Source organism: Ambystoma mexicanum, chromosome 4q (genome assembly GCF_040938575.1).
Source record: "Ambystoma mexicanum isolate Mex_15411 chromosome 4q, UKY_AmexF1_1, whole genome shotgun sequence".
NCBI classification, from domain to species: Eukaryota; Metazoa; Chordata; class Amphibia; order Caudata; family Ambystomatidae; genus Ambystoma; species Ambystoma mexicanum.
In genome coordinates this window covers 1,222,247,794-1,222,261,329 of record NC_090928.1, presented here as the reverse complement: position 1 = coordinate 1,222,261,329, position 13,536 = coordinate 1,222,247,794, and the positions used below count along the sequence as shown (strand labels likewise).

Genomic DNA, 13,536 nt, shown 5'->3' with positions numbered 1-13,536 from the left:
ATTAAGTACTTTGAGGAATATGGCTTTGTTGGTCCACTTCAATCTGGCTTTTGGAGTAAACACTCCACTGAGACTGCACTCATGCATGTTTCCAACTTTCTCTAATGCTCATCACTCCAAACTCTGTTTTGTACTCATCCTTTTGTACACTTCTGTCCCTTTTAACACGATCAACCACTCATTTCTCCTCCTCATTCTCCAGGACCTTTGGTTACACAAATGTATTCATTTTATTTATTTTGCATTTGTCAGGTGCTTATACATCAAGTAAATTGCGTTTCAAAGCACCCATCTGCTCTTGTCTGGATCGCCTCCTAATTGGAAGATCAATCCTTTTAAATCCCTTGGAACTCGCAAACCTCTGACCCCAACTCTCTTCCTGTCGGCATTCCACAAGGATCAGTCCTTGGACCTCTGCCCTTGACCCTTTATACCTCTGCCCTAGGAAGCCTTATCTTATCCGTTGTCTTTGACCATCATCTTTTTGCTGATGACACTCAAATAGTGTTCTCCTTTCCCTCCTTTTCCCCAGCCATCTCGGGTAAATATTACAAACAGCCTCTCTGCAATTCGTCACTAGATGGCTCTCCGGTGCCTCACGCTGAACTCCTCAAAAACAGAAGTCATCCATCACCCAACTTCCAAGGCCATCCCTACCTTACCCTCTCCTATTGTAACACTTACCTGGACTCTGCGGAAGCGCCTGGTTCTCCCCGTTGTGTAACCACACCCCTCATGACTGCAAGCTTGTGTAGTTTTGTACTTTGACAGGCTTGAGGAGAAAGGAATGGGGATGTTATTGGATACCCTCGGGCGGTTGAGTGGAGCCCTGCCGTAGTTGTCTGCCTACAAACCAAATCACAGGGTCACAACGTTCTCTGGCCTTCCCATCCCCCTTCCCCACAGGGACTCTGATGCACCCTCTCCCCAGGAAGGCTGGACTCACCTGAGGTGGAGAAGTAGATGTTTTTGGTGCACCTGCCAACAGTTACTTCACTGGTGCTGCAATTGTCCGGGCCAGCTCTGATTTGCCAGATGCTGGAATTAGTTCTTTCTCCTGATATCTTTCAGTCTTTCTCTTTGCTTTTCTAGCTTCCTTGTTAGATTTTGCTGTCTTCCTTTCATCTGCTTGCTTGTGTTATGCTATCCTTTTACTGCTGCTTGGAACAGCGTTTTCTTGTCTGGTTGCTGTCTTAAGAGTTAACTTCTCTTGGTTTGTGCGCTTGCGTTATGTCTATAGTGCTGTGTGCTGGTTTTCTGGTGTGCTAATGTCTTTTATCTTTCTCCTCAGGATACGTCAGGTATTCAGACGTGGAGAGCACTAAAAACGCAGAGCCATGTGTCCGGGGTGGAAATGAGGGACATGTAAGTGCTTCCTTATTTGCTGGCGTCTTGCTGCTTTAATGTCCTGACTGGGATGCAAGCTGTAACTGGATCTTCTTGTTTCTGAAGGTGCCGCATGAGCAGAAGATTCCCACAAAGCTCTCGGTAAGCGCACTGCTGTGTTGTCAGTAGAAACTCAAAGCACAGGGTAAGCTGTGGGCGTGGCTTATATAGCAGAAGCCTCCTGCAGGCTCGTGTGATGCCTCAGCTTCTTTCCTGTGGGTCTTTCCGGGGCATCTTGGGAGTCTGGCTGATTATGATGCAAGGCCGGCCATGTGGGAGTGTCTCTGTTGCTTCCCAAACCAATGGATGGCACATGTGAAGGTGCTAGTCGCGCATCAGGGCAGTCCAGCCTCCCCAATCCTGTGTGTGTTGGGAACCTGCGTGTGCGTGGCTCAAGAAGGGGTTTCACCACCTGTGCCCGGGCCCGTGGTCAGGACAACTATGTACTTCCTGACCTTGCTTCCTCACCCAAGGCTCGTAATCTTGGGATCCTCTTTGATGGCGACCTACGACTTCAACAATTCATCACTACCGCTGCCTTTGCTGCTCACTTAACCGCCTCAACATTTGGTAAATGTGTCTTTTTCTTACTAATCACTCTACAAAAACTCCAATCTGCTTGCTTATGCTCAGAAAACTGGATACCTGCCACCTACCCAGATCCTCCCCCACTTACCGACAAAGTACTGGTTGGCTCTCCATGCACAACCGCTGTCTTTTCAATTTCCTTCTCCTAGTCTACAAAGCTATCAATGGTCTTGCTCTCCAGGACCTCTCTAATTGTATCCCAGTTGGCTCACCATCCTGTTCCCACTGTCCCATACCCTCCCTGTGCCTCCTCTTGCTTATGCTTTTCCTCACTACTCACCCCGCTCCACTGGAAACCACTGGCCATCAATCAATGGAAGCCAGCCCAACTGTGGATCTCTTCAAAGATCGAATTAAACTTGCTAAAGAGTGACCACCTTTGCCCTCTTCATACTGCCCACCCCACGCATTGGAAAGTGATGCCACAGGAAGTAAACATAAGAGGAATTTCATTGTCTCTTTATACAGATTTCATCTGTTCTTGCAGTGAAGTCTGACGCCTTCCAGCCACGCGTTCAGGGGTTCAGTCCTGGCTGTGGGAAGAAGAAGGAAGGCGTGTGAAGGAAATATATATATATATCATTTTTTATTCATTTTAGGTCCTTAAAAACACAGGGGGGGGCTGGTGGCAGCCCTCTCAAAAAGGAGGGCGGGTGCCGTCGACACGTGTGGTCCCTCGACTTGGGAGGTCCAATGAGAATTTTGTGCATGTAACATAAAAGGATGTGATTAAGACAGATCCATCCAGCAAATATAAGGTATTCAAAATATTTGAAGACATAGCATTCACAGTAATACATAGCTTATGTTTCTATTAGAAGTACATAAGAAACTGCTAGTTACTAACTCACTAAGTTCTCCTTTAAAGTTGGCTAGAGCGAATAGCTTGTTGGGAAAAACCCAGAACCACAGCTTCCCAATAATATTGACTAAACCATGCCCCTGTGTCTGAAATCTTTGGCTCTCTATACATTTTGGACTATTTCGCCCATCAGGCATTCATAGGTAGGGATCATTGGAGTTTTAGTCAAAAACATCTCAGCTGCTGGTTGCAGACCCCTAATCTAGCAGAAGCTGTGTGTAGCAAGCCTATATATCACGTGACGTCCACATGGCCCCTCTCCTCACGCCTTCTCGCTAAGAGTAATTAACCTCAGAGAGTGGAAAAATGGCGGCCTGCGGACCTTTCATCATGTCCCGAGGCCTCGAGACAATCCACCCACATCCTCACCCACAGTCACTGAAAAGCATGACACCAGCGACTCCAGAGTCCTTACCAAGTCCCCCCCACCCCTCCGTCAGGCAGGCGCGAGGAATGCGCGGGCTCGCCCCTCATCTTCCCAAGGTGTCTTGCTGGTTGTTTTGTAGGCCGCGTTTTCCTTTCATTGGCAGCACGGCCGTAGCCTTAACTATTCAAACCCACACAAAGGCTGTCCCGCCCCACCCTTCCGAGTGCGCCTCTGGGACAGGGCCTCCCCTCGCCACGCGGTCACTCTGGCACTTCGGGTGCCGTGGTCGATTCATTGAGAGTTTACGGTTCCGCCTCATTTAATCTGAACAGCGTTTCAACACTTCCAGGGGCAGAAGCTCTTCAGAGACACCGGGCCGTGTGAAGGAGGCAGAGGCCGAGCTTTGTGATCTGAGCTCGCAGCCAGGAAGGGGAGTGTGGATGGATACATTGCATGGTCGACTTTCTATTTGTTCTGTGTTCTGTGAAGTAAACAGCCAGTGCAGTATGACTAGTGCAACACAAGGGCACACACACGACCGCCATTTTGAGTTACCGCTGGATCAGTGTACTGTATACTGTGACATAAAATGGCAGAAACTAAAAAGTACAATCACCCACTGATAAGTAAATGTTGTGTATTTACCACTTTTATATGGAGGTTTTATTTAATCCATACCTCTCAATCTATTGACTCGCCAAGGCGGGTGAAATCAAGTGCGTTTGGTGGGTGAAGTCAACCCCCTAGTCCAAAGGAAAGCCATGTCTAAAACATTGCTTAAGAAAGCAAACTGCTTCCTAGATGGGGGTATAAATAATTTATTAAGCCCTGCCCAGCCTGTGAAAAATGTAAATGAGCTAAACAGAGTGAACATGTTTAAGCAATTAGAATAAATGAACTGATTGGAGAGGAGAAATGCTTATCTCTGCTTGGGAACTGTTATTTAAACATTCAAAGTGCTTGATAAGTGCAATGTTAAGTAAGCACTTCTTTTTGTTTACTAATACCCGCTTTACTGCTGGTCAAGGTTTTCCTGGGCGGGTGTGTCCATTGCAGGGTATAGAAAAAAAAGGAGTATGTTGGGAGGGGGAACATGTGTCAAATTCTGGAGAACCCCACCCTCCCAGAAAGAGGCTGACTTGAGGGCGACCTGAAGGTAAGTATGGCTGAGTTGAGCATTTCGCATTTAGAACACTATGCCCAACTTTAATATCAGTTTTTTTTATAGTGTGCTTTATGCTGGAATCCTCATGCTTCTAAGTTCTGTAATAGTTACTATTATTACCCAATTGAATCAACCTTGGACTGATCAAAGGTTGAGTGTGTCTGTACCATGGAGACGCATGGTGCAGGCTTCCCTCATGCCGGAAACAAGTGCTGAACCCTGTAGCTATCCCCACAGGTGTAGAACACACAAATGCCCACAACCGGGGTGTATGTAGACTTTTGGTTTTCCTAGGGGGTGTGGGGGGGACTGGTGGCATTAAAACTATAAAACATCTCATTGTAAGTATAGGGGCTTTCATGCAGATGACCTTTCCCAGGGGAGGGGGGCCCAAGCCCGGAGCACCCGCATACTCAGCGCCACTGGCCCGCCACACAATTTGGCCTCGAGCCCTCTCCCCCTGACATTTACAGCTAGAGCTCACAGCCTATGGAGGATGAAAGCTGATTAACAGTGTCTGTGACACTGCTGACCCAACACAGCAATTTATTAAAAAAGGACCTCAAATTGATCACCGCAGTGGAACACATTTGTTAATGACATCTGTACTTCATGCATGCAAATGATTAGGGGGTTGTCTGAAAGTCTGCAAACAGTTCCAGTTACCTAACACATCTGTGCATTCTTCAATGAAATTGCAGGAAAAAATAAAAACTGCTTTTTTAAACTGTGGAGTTAATATTGACACACCAAAAAAGGGATTTCCTTTTTTGTGGAATTGATTTTTAAGTACATACATAGTAACAAGCTACATGGTAGGTGGCCCTATTTTAATTCTTCTTCTCCTACTTCTTCTCCTTCATTCTTATAGCTCAAACCTCGCTTGGGAGTAACAGAGCGCTGTGCAGGTCATAGGGCAAAACACTGGTAGAGAGAATTGACCCAGTCATCAAGTAAACATTGGCAATCATTCTCACAGTACAGTATGCAGAGGATGGTGTACTCAAGCTAGACGAAATCTAGGTTCTACCAAGGTGTTGTTGGAAGAGCCAAGTGTTTCAGTTCTTTCCTAAACAGAAGGGGATGTGGAAGCGTAAGGCCACAATGGTTGTGGTGGTGCACAATATTCTTTTGGATAACATAACAGCCCTGTTTGCCACCGGCATGGAGTTTCAGAGGACCGGCACGTAGCAGGAAACGGACTGCTTCCTCGTTTTCTCCTTGCGTGCTATTCCATCTTCCAGTCTGGTCTTACTGCGAGATAACTGTGTGTCACTTGATGATTTTAGTTTGCCCATCAGGTAGGACAACATACCGGTGGCTGTTGTCTTGTAGGTGAGGCAAGCGGTTTTGAACCAGGTCCTAGTTGGGATGTAGAGCCATTGTAATTCCGGCAAGGTGGGGGTGATGTGGTCAGAATTCCTAAAGCCGGTAATGGGGCGAGCTGCAACATTGTTGGTCGCTTCGAGGGGGTCAGGTCGCAGCCGGTAGGGCATTACCCCAGTGGATATGCAAGATCACTAGGGCCTACACCACTGTTCAGAAGTCCTGGGGTTTGAGGAAGGGCTGATCTTGCGGAACAGAGAGATCTGGTACAAAGCCGATTGTGCCTTTTTTGCAAGATGTTGTTTATTTATATTTACATTTGTAAAGCGCCTAAACCCTGAGGCACCAGGGAGCGGTTACGAGACCATTTACATGAAGCATAATAACTTAAAGCGGCACGGCATACAGTGACATGTACATACAGCAGCAACTGTGCACATTAGTAGCATATGACCTGGCTATTATGGCCTGTGTGATAGGAAGTCCATTTAAGCAAACAGCCAGGCTTTCAAGGCCTTACGGAAGGACCAGTAGGAATTGTTAGTTCTGCGGGGAGGGCATTCCAATGGTTGGCAACAACAGTAAGGAAGCTAACCCCTCCTCCTTTGGCTTTTTTCACTTATGGTAAAGTGAGTCGGTCGGCATAGCGAGACCTGACTGGTCTGATTGAGTTTGCCCTTTTAATTTTCTGGGAAAGCTATTAAGGGGAGGTGTTGCTCAGGCATTTTTGTGTGATGGACAGGGTTTTGAAAATAACCCTTTCTCGTATGGGGACCCAATGCGCCTGTCTTCTGGCAACAGAGATGTGATCTGTTTTGGGGATGCTGAGCACAGATCGGAGGGCGTTAATCTGGATTATTTGTAGCTTGTTAATGTTTTGTTTGGAGGTCCCGGCAAAGAGAATATTGCAGTAATCCAATTTAGCTCCCGAGTGGCTCTCGCAATAATAAGGCAGCTCTCTGGTGTCAAAAATTGTCTTGCAGCATTGATAAGTTTCGCCGTGTAAGATGCAGAACAGGCTACTGCACTTACTTGTTTGGTGAGGGAAAGGGCGGCATCCAGGTGGACACCCAGGGTCTTTACCGTGGATGAAACAGGAATTTGGAGCTCGTCAATCTTAAACGAGGTATAAAGGGGGCAGAGTTTCTTCAGCATGGAGGGAGAGCCTTGCAGGAGGATCTCAGTCTTGTCGTCGTTTAGACATAGGTCATTGGCCGCCATCCAGGTTTGGATTGTAGAATAGATCTTGTTGAGCATGAGGGTATCTACATCATATGAGCCTGTGAGGGGAAAGAGTATTTGGGTGTCATCGGCATAGTGGGTATAAGATATGCCGATGTCATCCAGGAGGTCAAAGAGGGATTTGGTGAATATGTTGTAGAGTGAGGGGGATAAACAGGAACCTTGGGGGATGCCACAAGGAATGGGGACGGAAGGAGCATTAGGAGTGTCTGAAAAGATTTTCATGGTTCTCCCTTCTACGAAGGAGGCTATCCAGGAGGTGGCTTCAGGGGAAAAGTTGGCAGATGTGGAGAGATGGTGACATAAGGTCTTGTGGTCTACTAAATTAAAGACGGCCAACAGATCCAGTAGGAGTACAATGGCTGGTTTGCCCTCATCTCTGAAGGTGTCAAGTTGGATTTTTAAATTAAGTAGGGCTGACTCAGTGCTGTGGCCTGGTCGGAAGCCCGATTGTCGCATGACGAGAATGTGATTAGATTCAAGATAGGCCTGGATCTGATTGTATGTAGCTCTGTCAAGGATCTTAAGGAGGAAGGGTACTGTTGTGATAGGGCGGTAGTTGTTGGGTGCCGTGGGGTCCAGGGAAGGCTTATTAAGTAGGGGGCAGACCCAGGATTCCGTGAGGCTGAGTGGGACAGAACTTGTGGTGAATTAGGCTCTGATGAGTTTAGTAATGAAAGGGACCATTATAGAAGCTGGGCAGATGTCTCTCTTGCAGTTTGATGGTTTAATGTTTTCTATGATGTTGGCTGTATCTACTTCAGAGATTTCAATAAAGTGGAAGCCAGACATGGCGAGTGCAATGGAAGGGAGAGGTAGGGTGCTAGGGTTGGATTTGAGCATTTTCAACTCAATTTTATTCTGTAGAGTGAGGATGTTGTCTCGCATGGCATTCTGGATGTTAGTGCACCATGTCACATCTTTGTTAATGGAGTTGGGGGCTGTGATTGGTCTCGAGTTCTCTAAGGATTCTGAATAATTCCTGAGAGTTTGGATTGTCCTTTTCGATTCTGGAGTTGTAGATGTGAGCTTTGGCTGAGGTAATGGGTTGTTTATATTCTTTTGCAATTTTGTTAAAGGCTGTTTTGGGGCGTTCCAAAGGGTCTTTTTTCCAGAGGGCTTCTGCCTGTCTCTTTTTGGATCGGAGGGTCTGGAGGACTGTGGTCTTGTTGGAAGGATAGATTGTAATCCACAATGAAGCCTAGGTATTTTGCTGAGTGGGTGAGGTAAGGTTTGAACCCATCCAAGCGCATGTCGTCCAGCCACCTTTGTGTGGGTTCCTGTTTGGAGGAGTGGCCAAGGAGTATGCATTCAGTCTTGGTGGTGTTAAGCTTTAAGCGGACACGTGTTGCCCATGTTTCAGTGGTAGCAAGGTACGAGGGAAGGTGAACAATATCGTATGGGCCTTTCATCTTCAGCTAGAACAGTGTATCATCTGCATAATGGTGTATTGCAATGTTGGGTTATCCAGTAGGGAGCTCAGCGGTTCCATGAAGAGGGTCAAGATAACTGGGAAGAGGATGGGACCATGGGGGAGATGACAGATGATGGAGGGGTTTCAGACCTGAGGGAGCCCATCTGGACTTACTGGTGTCTGCCAGATAGGTAGGATATGAACCATTTCAGGACGGTGTCAGAGAAGACCATGCTGTGTGCTAGGAGGGAGAGTAGTTTGTGATGGTCCATGTTGAAGGCAGCAGAGAGTTCCAGGAGGACTAGAAGGCACAAGTTCCATTTACCGATAATCTAATGGGTGTCTTTCAGCCACCTCAGTGTTGGTTGGTTCAGTGGTGCATTCAGGGTAGAACCAGGATTGGTAATCTCTGAGCAGAGTTGCTTGCTTTTTATAAGGAGTTGATTAGCAATAACCTTCTTAATGACTTTGCTGATAAACAGGAGGATCATGATGGGTCGATAGTTTGGTCTTCTCGGTTTAGGGTGGGTTTTCCCAGAGAGGGCAACCTAGTATTCAGGACATCTTGGCAATCTACCTTTTTAGGGAGGCAGTCACTATCCTAAGAAGATCAGTAAGGGCTGGCCCAGTGAGTTTTTGAAGATGGTAGCTAGAAGGATGTTATCAGTGTAAAAGGTTGGTTTTAAGGATCCAGAGGTCCTCGGATGAAAGGGGAGAAGAGGGGGAGAATGGGGGGGGGGGTCAATGGATTTGTAGCACTTGTTGTGGAGCCTGAGTGTGGCGATCTTGTTGGTAGCTTCACACTTCTCCTTGGATACTGTTACCTCTTGGTCTGATGTGGGTTGGGGCAGTGTTTGGCTGCTGCTTCTTTTAGAGGTTGTCGTGTAATAAGTAGCCTTGGCTTCTGATGTGATTGTTCCCAGAGTGCAAGGTAAGGCCTTGACGGATAGATGGTCCTCTGGACAGCGTTTCCCAATAGTTCTAATGTATGATTTGTTGATAGAGAGCTCGTACTACGTCAGGGGTATGGATGGTTTGGTTCTGGTGTGGCCCAGCTTTTCCAAAGCAAAAGTATCTGCCAAATCCTTTGAGGTTTAGCTAAAGATTTCTAACAGCAAGGATTGATGTGCCACGATAGGGCCTTCATCTTGACCCATGATAAGGAGAATGAGATGACTGCATAGTCTGCCCAGTCAAGCACAATGGGGAATGTGCAATTTAGGAGGGGGAAGATGGTAAGATGAGGTGTAGGGCATTACCCCTAAATTATCTTATGTCTAGAACACCTTGGGCTATGTCTAACAATTGTGCCAGGGACAGACACGGATCACAGGAGTTGTTGTTGCATGGATCCTTGGAGAGTTGAAGTCTTTCAGGAAGATGTTGGTTGCATGATGGACTGAAGCTGTAGAAAGCCAATAATCTCAACTTGGAAGGTGCCACACCTGTCAGATGGTTTAAAGATGAGGTGGAAAGAAGCTGAGTCCTTATGTGATAGAGTGTATTGGCAAGTGACAATTTCCATTGAAGCGAATGGTGATGTATTGTGTACCATTCAAGCCCAGTCACCCCTCCCCCTGTTTTCTCTGAGCAGTCAGCATCTCCGATATTGTATCTGGGATGGGGACAAAGACACAGTTTGAGAATTGGTGTGAGCCAGGTTTCAGTAATAAAGATAGAATTGAGTTTTTTGGCAGTGATAAAGTCTGAAATTTATGCAGAGTGTATGATGGCAGAGTGGGCATTAATCAGTATTAGCACCCCGGTCCTCCTGACCAATCAGAGATCTCAGAATGCAGGCTTTACCTCATGATAAATCCCACATTCTATAAGAGGAGAAAGGAACACCAAAGCACACCTATTATGTGTAGAAATTGGGATTAATTAGATATATAACACCTAACACGGTTTGGAAAAAATTGAAAAGAATTTAAGGTGCGGGGGAGAAAAGCTCAACCTTGGCATCTAGGTTGGGTAACACAGAAAAAACGGTGGTTGTTCCTAAAAAGGTAATTTAGGAACTCCCGTCCCCTGCACACTGTCTATTATCTGTAAAACAGATCAATAATTTAATAAAGTAATCTGAGGTTCTTTTAAGTTGTTTAGTACAAGTATTTAGTGAACAAAAAGATTCAATATAACCATTTTGTAGTGCATAACATCGTAATTTATTATTATACAATGTTTAAGCCCAACGCGTTTCGAGTTTGCACTCTTCTTCCGGGGCAACATCACAGTTCCTTCAACATTTCTAAAAAGAGTAGAAAAAGGGACAATTTAACATATTGTTTGTTAGTTGTACTTCCCTAATCAAGAAAGCAAAATTACCAATCAGTTGACTATCTGGTATAACTTTTGAAATCAACAAGTCCATTTAGCAATTTAAACCATTGTTTTAGACAATTATAAACCATAAACAAGAGTTTGTTCCACTTAATGCAATAAACATCAATACTTTTAGTGATTATCGACCCTTTACAAAATCAGAGATCTAGGGGGAGTCAATCAAGTCAGATTTAGGGTAGTCCTGTCATCAGATACTCAAAACAAAGTTAATCAGGTAAGAACGTCACTTACCACCAGTGGTGAAAGTACGTTGGTAAAAAGTATTCTGAGATGGTGCATCCGCACATAACTAAGGTAATCAGTCCAAATACTGGTAAAGAGTAGAGCTATAGATGAAAGAAAGTATCAGCCGTAAGTAGAGTGCACTGTGGAATAAAGTCCATTTATAAAAAATTAATAAAGATATACACTTACAACTGAGTCAGTCAGTGATGCACTGTGGTCAACACAGAAACAAAGATAGAATTTCAGAAAAAACTCCTTCCAGCATTCAAACTGCAAGATAGAAAATGAATAATAGTGTAAGCTCGATAGAAGAAGAAAATAGTTAAAGATCTGCCGGCGCCCGGCTCTTCAATGCTTACATTGAGACGGTCAGAGTGAGGGAGTCATGGTGGAGCTCATCCCACATTCTAGTAACCCTGAGCAGTGGTAGGTGACTATTGTTCCTGTCGGGCAACAGGTACGAGTGAGTACATGCCCTCTCTCCCACCTCTCACCCAAATTCCACCCTTACCAACTCCCCCACCCTAATCCCAGGCCCATTTACATGAACCTGCCTTCTCCCTCACCAGCGCCTGGAACACTGTTCCGGCACTTCCTCGATGTGGCAATGGCCACCATGGAAAGGGAAAAGGGACTATGTGTAGCTCCCTTCTCCCTTGACCATAGCAGCCATCTTGGTTGGTAGTTTTATTAAAGTTGAGAAATGGCAACAGTGTAATTTCTCAACTTTAAAAAAAGGGATTAGCCCCCCAGTAAGCATGTTGGGATGCTAATAGCAATAAACCCCTCCATTCTGGCTATTAACTAATCTGGTAATGCCACCAACAATTGGGCTTTATTAGTTAAATACTAGTGACAGTTCATATTATGCACACCACAAAGTTATTTTGTGTCTTGGCTTAATCACAACAAAATCACATGAACACCAGGGCCCTCTTCTGATTGATAGGTGAAATAAACAATATATCCCTCTTAAGTGGCACCATTGTTTTAGGTGTATCTATACCCACAAATAAAACCATATTTTTAGAAATAATTCTATACTGTGTTTTCACAGTCCCTTTTACTAATGTAATTTGTCACTTCCTTTGGTTCCTTTAAGGATCGAGGACTAAAATCACTTCCAACGATGTCAATATGTATGCAAATTAGGGGGCTTCCTCTCGTCTTTTGCTGCAGGGGACCTCACAAATCCTAAAACCAGTCTAAAAAAAAATAGCCTGAGGGTTTTCTCCTTTGTTAGGTTGTCTAACTTTATGGATTCACCCGCTCGGCTGCCGGACGAGACAAAGAATCAGGGAGAAACTCTGCTCTTTTTAATATGATTGGTGAATATGCGCAATCAATCAAACTGAAGTGGTCAGGATTTTCTTGTGCATTAATCCCCTGTGGAATAGGGGGTAACGGCCCGGTAACCCAAGTTAATGGAACGGGGGGATTAAGGCCATTAGCACCCCGGGGTACCGGAGCAGTAAGCCGGGGAGTGACATTTTTTTCTTCTTATTTACCGTTGTAGTCTTCTGCTGATGGCCTCCTAGGCCGTCAACTAGATGTGCATGTCACTATTGTGGCGTCGGCCCAGTCGCATATCGCTTGACCACCTCGGCACCAGCAAATCTAGCATAGTGGAATGACTGCAGTAGAAAACAATGAATTACCTCCCCTGGTGCCTTCAGTCACCAGAGTTGCTTGGGCAGAGCTGACCTCTGCTCCACAAGTGGAGTGAAACTATTTCCTAAGCCTTGGTTTACCATATAAATTATTCATAGGCTATGTCATGCTATATATGGTTTACGTACTGTCATGGCACAAATTCAAAGCCCACAATTTGTAGTTGATTGACTGGGACACCCTTCAGACTCGCACTGACACCAATATCTCCAACCAAAGCATCATTCAGACACTTAGATGGGATCAGAGGCATACACAGGGTAGGGCCTGAGTGGACAAGGCCCACCCACAATCTGTAAAGGCCCACTCAGCAGTGCTGTGTGGGCATTTACAGATGTTAATGTCCCAGATAGGGGCCCAACTACATTAGCTCCAGGCCCCACTAGTGAAATAATCCTGGCTAGGCCTCTGGATACAATAAAGATACAGAGGAGCTGGATGTGCACCTTGAATAAGCAACTGCCGAGGTCTACTGCACACCTCCCTGCAGATATGATACAATACTCTCAGCAATAAAAATGCACACATTGGGGGTCATTATGACTCTGGCGGCAAATGTGCCGGCAAATACCGGCACGGCTGCCACCGGAGACATGAATTTTCTGGCGCCTGGGAACGGGCAATTACTGGGGCATAACAACCCCGGTGGACCCGGTAATTGCCCATTCCCGGGTGCCGGAAAATATTACTTCCCATTCCCATTTGAGTCCCATTGAATGGGAATGGGGTGGTCGGATGCACCGGCACCATTCGTGAATGGTGCCGGTGCATCTGACATGGTCTGCGAGCGGGTGCCGTTCCGCCCGCCAGGTCAGACCTGGCGGGCTGAAAGGCACCCACTCGCAGACCTCGTAGTTTGCCGGTCCGGAAACAAAGGTACCCTCAAGCTTACCGGTACGTTGTTTCCGGACCGGAAAAGCCGTAATGAGGCCCATTGTCTTTAA

General features: G+C 45.9%; 1 long non-coding RNA gene across 1 annotated transcript; it reads right to left on the bottom strand.

Annotated features, from left to right (window-relative positions):
- Positions 1 to 10,514: 10,514 nt before the first annotated feature.
- Positions 10,515 to 11,205, bottom strand: LOC138467170 (uncharacterized). The gene is made up of 3 exons (XR_011268092.1): positions 11,111 to 11,205; positions 10,928 to 11,022; positions 10,515 to 10,601 (listed from the first exon to the last, which is right to left on the bottom strand). It is a non-coding gene; the product is annotated as an uncharacterized lncRNA (long non-coding RNA).
- Between the last annotated feature and the right edge of the window lie 2,331 nt (positions 11,206 to 13,536).